Here is a 9,289-nt window from a genome sequence, read left to right on the forward strand (position 1 = left end):
GCATGTTTTTACAATAAAAGAAATCAACTGCAGTACTTCCGTGGTTCCTGAATTTTTTTTGAGCCTTGTCGGGCTGATATTTTTGTGGGGTACAAATATGACTCCGTCATTGTCCATGCTGGTGTGAATGACCTGAGACGTACCTCCCTGGACTACATGAAAAGAGACATAGAGGAGCTCTCTGAGCATGCAGCCCAGGCCGGTATGACCCTGACCTTGAGTAGCATCTTACCCTCACCAAGAATGATGCCACAATATGAAGACAAGATGATCAATTTCAACAATTGGCTTAAGTATTGGTGTCGTTCAAAGGGGATCAACGCCTGTCAGCCTGGGATGACATGCTCGACAAGTCACAATGCTTCGATAGGGACGGCTTGCACCTGTCATCCCTGGGCTTTCGGATATTGGCAAAGGCTCTTGCTACCCCCATAGTGCCTTTTTTAGGCAAGGCTCAAAAGACAAACCCACCTCCATAGGTATCACAAGGGATAAGAAACTAAGAGTAATTATACTCAATGCCAGAAGTCTAAACCTCAACATGCACGCACTCGAAACTCTCCTTAGCATGGAGAACATCGATATCTGTGCAGAGAAACCTGGTTCAAGGCTCCCGAGAGCACCCCAGCACTACCAGGTTATACCTCATACCATGCTTTTCGGCCCCAAAACTTGGACCGAACCACAAAAGGAGGGGGGAGTATCAATATTTGTCAAAGATACCCACACCTCCAGGTTGGTGGCACAGCACGAAGCATCAGAAACTATCCATGTGCAACTAACAGTGGGTAAGACTGCCTTCCAGTTTATAGCCTGCTACGGACCACTCTCCCAAACCCAGGAACCCCACTCGGCCTTCCTGAGAACACTGGAAAATATGAAGGTCTCTCCAAACACCATTATACTGGGCGACTTCAACTACCCAAACATAGACTGGGAGTATTACTCTAGCTCCAACACCCTAGCCCAAAGGTTCCTAGAATTTATAAACTCAAATGCTATGGAACTTGTTACCACTCCCACAAGGGGGGAAAACATACTGGACCTGATCATCACCAACATGGGGACTCTATGCTCTAGCCCAGAAGTGTATCCCTCACTGGTAAGATCAGACCATAAACTAATCTCACTGGATAGTCACATCCGGACCCTACCCCCTGCCCAGAAAACCACAGTGAAAAACTTCTCTAAAGCAAATTTCACACTCCTCAAAACCGAGGTGGAATCCTTCAAAGCCCCCGGGCCTGTGGAAAATATGGCCCAGACCGCAGAATCCTTTATAAACGGATTCTATGAACACCTTCAGGAATGCACTGATCATGCAATCCCAAATAAAACCAAGACCCAATCCTCCAAAGGCAAACGTCCTGTTTGGTTGACCCCAGCCATAAACAAACTATACAATAGAAAGAGGAAGCTACTACATGACAGAGCAAAATCCCAAAAAAGGAAGGCATCTCTGATCAGTATTAGCAAAAAACTACGGGCACTCATAAAATCGTCCAAGGCCAGCTTCGAGAGAAAAACTGCACAGGACACTAAGGATAATCACAACGCTTTCTTTAGTTATGTTAGGAACCTGGGTGGGAATTCCCAGATATGCTCAGAATTAGTCCAAAATGACAAAAAATACACCGAACCCACAGACATTGCCAACATCCTAGCTGACAGGTTCAGCGCAACCCCCCCCCCCACCAAAAGGGCAAATATCTATCCCAGCAGAGTGCTGCCCCCCTGACATTTCAAATGCTCAGGTAAGAGCCGCCCTCTCCAAAGCAAAAAACACAGCATCAATGGGACCAGACGGTGTCCCGGGCTGTGTCCTACATGAACTCCAAGAAGAGCTAAACCCAAACATAAAACTACTGTTCAATCTCAGCCTTACTACAGGATATGTACCCAAAGAGTGGCGTACAGCAACAGTGGTCCCTCTCCACAAAGGTGGTGCCTCAATGGATCCTGGAAACTATCGCCCCATAAGCCTGACTAGCTTGGTCTGCAAAGCTATGGAAAGGATCATGGACCTCATAAATAAAGATATTGGGGACCTACAGACACTGGATCCTACCCAGTTCGGCTTTGTTAAAGGGCAGATCCTGCCTCTTAAACCTGGTCGATTTCTTTGAAACAGTCACCAAGGCCATTGACGAGGGGAAGGTAGTCCACACAGCCTACCTGGACCTCACAAAAGCCTTCGATACAATACCCCACTCGGGCATTATAGATAAGCTCACCAGCTTAAAATATAAACCACTATGTCACTAGATGGGTTGAAAACTGGCTCAAGGACAGAACCCACATGGTTAGAATTGCTGGAGCCATGTCAGACTCCAAACCAGTTACAAGTGGCTTCCCACAAGGCTCAATCCTGGGACCTCTCTTGTTCGGTATATATTTCTCGGAGGTACAGGCCAACACGGAAGGACTGTGGCTGACCAAGTTCGCAGATGACTGCAAACTGGGCGCCATAATCGACTCTCCAGCCGACACAAGCATCCTCCAAAAGGGCCTCAGAAATGGACAACTGGTGCCAGAGCCATGGCCTCAAGCTAAACGCCAAAAAGTGTATAGTCATCCCCTTTGGCAAAAACAAAGTGCCCACAAATGACCACATAGGTGGTAATCCATTAAGTAAAGAAAAAGTAATTAGGGACCTGGGGACCCAAGTTGATAGCAATCTCTCACTTGACAACCACGTGGCCAAAGTGGTTAGAAAAACATTTTATATAGCCCACCTAATCATGAAGGGATTCACATCTAGATCAGGGGAGGTCATCGTGCCTCTTTACTCATCCCTCATCAGGCCCATAATTGAGTACAATGCCCCTTTTGGGATGTACCTTACCAGACACCTGCAGCAACTGAAAAGACCCCAAAAGTACCTCACCAAGAGGATCAAAGGGCTCAAACAGATGCCATATGCTGCCCGGTTAAAGAAACTCCAGCTCTACTCAGTGGCATACCACCTGCTCAGAGGCGATCTGTGCCTGACGTATAAAGCCATGTCCAACTCGGAATTAATGGACATGCTGCACCTCAGAAAATCCAAATCCCATCGAGCTACGCGCTCGAGAGACTTGAACCTCAGCACTGAAATAAATAGGACATGCTGGAGGGACAGATTCATAACCCAGAGGCTCCCTTAACTCTGGAATAAAATCCCCGTCCAGGTTAGGCAGAGTCCCTCAGTGACTCTCTTCAAGAGGAATCTTGATGAGTGGATGGGAGATCGTAGGTTTACCCCGGGTATCACTTCTGTGTCACTGTTAGACAGAGGCACAGTATACTAACCTCGAAAAAGGCCATAGCAAAATTAATTTAAAATGGTTGGCGAAAGCCAAACACACTCTGGCTAGGCTTATAAATGTCCTAGGGCAGATAGCCTAGTATGAACCTATATTACATATAGAAATAATTTTAACTTATTGACATTTCATTACAGTGCAAGTCCGACTGGCTAGGAGCACATTTTCAGCAGATGCCCGGGGAGTAAAGCTCCAAAGTATTACAAAACACTTTAAGAAGAATAATTTAAAGTCTTCCAAAAAAAAAAAAAAAAAAAAAAAAAAAAAAAACCTTTAAATAATTATAACAAATGAGAAAGTTGTGTAATAATGATTTAAGAGACATTTTAGCCAGTTTATTGAGAAATTAAATCGGTATATTAATATAATGCAAAACAGGAACGGCAATACAAAGTGAGAGAAAAGCAGGCTTATGATATTTTGAGAGAGAAAACCAGGGAAGAAAAATTGACAGACATAACTGAATGAAGAAGAACAAGTAAGAAAACGTAAGGTTCAAATAGGTATTTGTTCACATTTAGTGATACAGCTTATCCTCGTATTGAGCAAGAACAGAGCTAGCTTTTGGCTAGGAAGTCTTTCAGAATAGTTTTGAAGGATGGGATGGAAGACATGGTACAGGAACAGACAATGTGCAGTGGATTTTATAGGTTTGTGGACAGATGCGAGTTCTTGGTCACAGGATCATAATAACCAACTGAGAACATAGTTGTGTAGAAAGTAAATGCTGGACAAGCAGACTGATTTTGAAAAACTTTGTAGGTGGTAAGAAGTATGTTAGTGGATGGAGTAGTTCTAACCAATTTAGGCTTTAGTAATATACTGTGGTGGGTTCTGAAAGGGGTATTCGCTGCAAATTTAGCAACTTTGTTATAGCACTGTTGAAGTTTTGATTTTTTTAATGCCTTAAGGTTAATAAGATGGGAGCGCCATAAAAGTGTGGGGATAAGATAAGTATAGCTTTAGTTGCGTCAGTGAGAGGTTTTGGCTTCATAAAGCATCCCCAGTTTTTGATGAGCTTTTCTTATGCAATTATGTATATGCCGGTTGAATTTAAGATTATCATCCACCATCATCCCTAATAATTTGCTATAAGAAGGGACTTAAACAGCTGTATTAATGAGAGAAGGAACTTCAGCGTTTGTTGTTTTTTTCATGCCATATATGACAGATGTGTGTGTGTGTGTGTGTGTGTGTGTCTATTTCACTCACACGTGTGGTCACGCTCATTTATTTAGAAGTTAGAGGTCTAAGCCACTAAAGTCCATTTTCAGGCAAAGCTTTGTTGCATAAACAAATATAAAACATAAAAAACTCAACTAAACTTAAGCTCACCAAATTAGCAGCAGACAACCTCCCAAGTGAATACCTACAAATCGCAGCTGATGCTCTGGCCTACCCAGTATCCATCTTGATTAACCAATCTCTGTCCCACACTGTGGAAAGTATCACATATAATTCCCCTCCACAAAGGCAGCCACTCCACAGAACTAACCAGTTACCGCCCATAGCTATTCTCTCTCCACTCTCCAAATACTAGAGAGATGCATACACTCTCAGGTCTCAGACTACCTCCTTACTAACAACCTCCTTTCCAATACTCAGCATGGTTTCCGACCAAACCATAGCACCACCACTGCCTTACTCTCCTTTACCAACACTATCCTTCAGCATAAAAACAATGTGTCTCTCTCCTCTGCTACTTTCCTAGACCTATCTAAAGCATTTGACATAGTCCCACACAAACAAAACTCATCTCTGTCCTCAGTAACCTATCCTTCTCTCAGTCAGTCACCAAACTGGTTTCAGAGTTACCTGTCTGACCGCCAACAATCCGATGTATGGCAGAATGACATATTCCCCCCAACTACCTGTCTCCACATGGCACACTCATACAATACGCAGATGACTCAACCATCATCTGCTCAGCCCAGTCCCTACCCAAACTGCAAAACGTCACAAAGGAAGCTTTATCCTCTGTTGAAACTTGGTTATCCGATGCCCAAGTAATACTCAACCCAAACAAAACTAAACTACTCAATCTTCCAACCCATCAAACACACTCAAAACAACTCTCACTTTAACATCACAGCAAAAGACACCACCACTACATACCCAACTGAACACACCAAATTGCTAGGAGTGGAAACAGACAAACTAAAATTTGACATTCACATATCCATGACCATAAAAAATGTCCACAAAAAACTAGGAGCGTTATACAGAAATAAGCAACTTCTCACCAAAGCAGCAAAGATTTCAATAAATTCCCACCTTATCTCCACCCTACTTTATGCCTCTCCAATATATACCAACCTAAGGCAATGCGATCTAAACAAGCTAGAGACCTGCTACAACAAAAATCGCCAAATTCGCCACAAGGGCATCCTACCGTAGTCACCACTGTCTCTCACTTGCTGAACTGGGCTGGCTTGAACTCCCTCACCTCCTTCAATGGTATTAACTCTCACTCACCCACAAACTAATAAACCATCCACTAAATGTCCCATCCCTCCAGAATCTACTCCAACCCTATCGCACCACCAGACCACTAAGATCCAGCAACAAAAATCACTTGCAGATCACTAAAGCCAATAACTCTGCTGGTGAAGCATTATTCTCTTGCACCATAGCCAAATTATGGAACTTCCTCCCAACCAAAATTACCTCCGTACTATCTTGCACCCACTTCAAAACTTTACTAAAAGCGCACCTAAAAACATGCTGGCTATGCCCTTGCACTCCCACTCTAATATCACCCACCCCATCCAACCACTACCTTTCTTTCCACCCCACTAACTACCTTGATTATAGCAAGCTCAGATGCTCATAAGCCTAGTACTTATTATACAGCAGGAACTTCTTATTGTAACATTTGTTAATGTCTGTTATGTACTTCGCAGATAAAGATTCTAGTTGTCTACTGATGTACTATGTTCTTCATCTGTAAATATGTTTGTAATTATTGCTATGTTAATCGCTATGTAATCCAATGTAACTGTCTGTTTATTTTAACTGTGGAGCTTTTCTCCCCGGGCCTCTGCTGAAAATGGACCTACGTCCAGTTGGACACTCCCGGTCAACAAATGTAAATAAATAATATAATATAATAAATAATATAATATAATACAATGTAATATACAACACTCTTTCATATAACTGCCAATATAACTTTAATACTTTTTGAAAAGACATTTTTACTAGAAAATCAGAAACAAAGAACATTTTCCAGAACAATCAAAGCATTCTGAATAAAATGCACTCAGTGCACACATACAGTCAGTATCTGAAAATAGTGTGACCTGACAGAATACTTTTCTGCTACCAAATCCATGTACTCCTATAATTCTCTGCAAAGCGGTTTGTCATTAAACAACCTTGTACAAACAAACAACACTTTTGCAGCTATGTTCACAAGAAAACATATATGAACAAGCCCACTTCCTGAAAGCAACATTTTTGCAGACATATCATTTAAGGGGAAATTACATTGTAAACACAATAGATAAAAAAATGCAAGTGTGAAAATCATATACTACATTCTAAACGTAAAAAAAAAAAATTTACAACAGAATAAAAGAAAAAACAAATTTAGAAAATCTCTCCTGTACAATCGGGCTGCTAGCAATCAAGCATAAGAAACACCATCCTGATCTATTCTACATTTATACAATATCCCCCATTCATTCATTTACTAACCAGGTTAGGTGAGTTGGTCCATGAACCCTTTTTCAATCAAGGACCAAGCAGACAAAAACAGTTATAGCAAGACAAAAAACAGTAAATACAAAAATACAATATCACAATAAAAACAGAATAAACATATAAATTAACCCTTAAAGGAGTTAACCAAATATTCCACCTCCAACCAGATAAGTTCATGAGAGAGCACTATAAATAGGAGAAAAGTGAAAAAATACACAAAACACACACACATATATATATATATATATATATATATACACACACACACACACACACACACATTTTTTGTTCTAAGTTACCCTTTGCTTTTGCATTACAAAGGTGGTAGATAACGATCAATTTATGCACTATTATGCCCACGTAACTTGCTGAGTGCATACTTCTTATCCAACATATGGAAAGCGTATAACAAACAAGTCTGACACGGTCTATGTGCCATCATTTCATGAGTGCCACAGCCATTAAAATTCACAAACTTCCATGAACTAAATACATGTCAACGTGACTAACCAATTCACAATGACAACGCCTATGTAATAACTCCTCACCTTGCAGGACACTTCACAATCCTACCTGTCAACACTTAACCACTACAACCCCCACTTTTTTTCAACAATATTCCAAACAGGTCTACTGAAACACACATGTGTATGTAAGTATTAAGGAAAAAAATTACAATTACATAACTAAATATACATCGTTAAACGACAGACAGCTGTCAAATTCTTAAAGTTCCAAGTGCAGCTCTAAAGCAGGGCAAAGCTAGATTGAAAACAAATCGTTTGCTTGAACTCCGTAAAGAATGTACTTTAAATGCACAACGAAAAAGTACAGGTAACTTATTGATCACCACAACGTAATTACTAATTTAGTTTTCTATTATACTGTCCAGCTAACCACAATTTAAACAACCATAACCTGCAAATAGCCATATTACTACTAGCACTGACACATCTTACAATCAGATAATTTTCGTAAATTTAATTCCACTGATACACCATAATGTTTGCGTAAGAAAACACGATAAGTTATGCATTTTCCATTAATTCTGAGGCAGGCTTTGTGGTGAAACAGCACTTCCCCAAATCACAACATTCAAACCCGGAACCAAAGTCACAATGTCGTCATTTAGTCGAGCCCGAGGATCTATAGGCCGCTGCTAGGCCTGCATTGCAGAAAACAAAGAAAACTATCGACAACTTAAAGGAAAATAAAAACAATATATAAATAAATAAGTAACCAATACTTGCTATTAGTAAGAACCCCATACCAGATTGCGGAGCTCGCGTCACTCCCAGTAAGGCAAGTTTTGATTGTTCGCTAACTTATCCATATGAAGCCTCCTGGGAGGTACTCTAAGCATCGAACCTTTCCCCACGGAAAGTCCTAAAAGCCTGCTAAAACACATCTAGTAGCGGTAGCCGGAGTAGGGTTTCAATTGAGGGCACGTGATCCGGTCTATCACAACAAAACACACGCAGCGTTGAGACAGGAAGCCGACTGCAACTGGGGTACACGCGGACTGCATAAGCCATTGAGAATGGATTTGTTGGCAGTACACGGTGTTTAGGGAAATTGGTTAAAAGCAGTCACTAGTCAACTGTCATGTTTTAGGAAGCACCAACAGGATACCCAAATAAATGTTCTGTAAAACTGTGATACCCAAATAAATGTTCTTTGTAAAACTATGACCTTTTAGATGCACAGAATATGACATTTTAGTGAAACGTTAAATTTGTTTTATTTATTCGTCAATTAACGATGAGTGAGCTGATCTTAATGGGGTCCATTTTCAACTGCGAGTTTGTTCTAGAACTATATTTTTTGTCTGCGGTTTCCCAAATGAGGGCTTACCTGTCAACGTATTTACTCAATAATTCTGGACAAAGACAAAAAAATAAAAGATGTTATCAACAAAAAAAGTAAAAGAGAAGAGGGGCAAAGGGTCTAAATCAGGGTCACGTTTTAACTATTAACGTTATAAATGTAATAGCTAGAATAACATTTTTTTGCATTATTAGCATACATTTTCTAAGGAATATAAAATCTGAAACTCATATGTATGTCATTATTTAGTGACTACAATCCTCAATGGTTTGCTAGAAAACCACAAATAATTTGAGCAAATATGTGAGGGGAAATCTGGATATTCGGCAAACTTGGGGACATTAGAGAGGTAAGAATGTGATTGCAGTGTTTCCCAAAATGTGAAGGGAGCTCGTAATATTGGTTAAGTGCTTTATTTTGCACATATACATTTTTAGATAAATCAGTATGAT

The 9,289-nt window shown here is 40.7% G+C and overlaps 1 protein-coding gene across 1 annotated transcript in view; it reads right to left on the minus strand.

Annotated features, from left to right (window-relative positions):
* The window catches only part of LOC122799216, a 971,249-nt gene extending 962,702 nt beyond the window's left edge, over positions 1 to 8,547 (minus strand). The window contains exon 1 of the mRNA XM_044068134.1: positions 8,281 to 8,547. The gene's annotated coding sequence lies outside the window, so the exon portion shown is untranslated. The remainder of the gene's footprint in view (positions 1 to 8,280) is intronic.
* Positions 8,548 to 9,289: the final 742 nt, after the last annotated feature.

This window comes from Protopterus annectens, chromosome 4.part0 (assembly GCF_019279795.1).
Source record: "Protopterus annectens isolate FY-2018-M chromosome 4.part0, PAN1.0, whole genome shotgun sequence".
Classification (NCBI taxonomy): Eukaryota; Metazoa; Chordata; order Ceratodontiformes; family Protopteridae; genus Protopterus; species Protopterus annectens.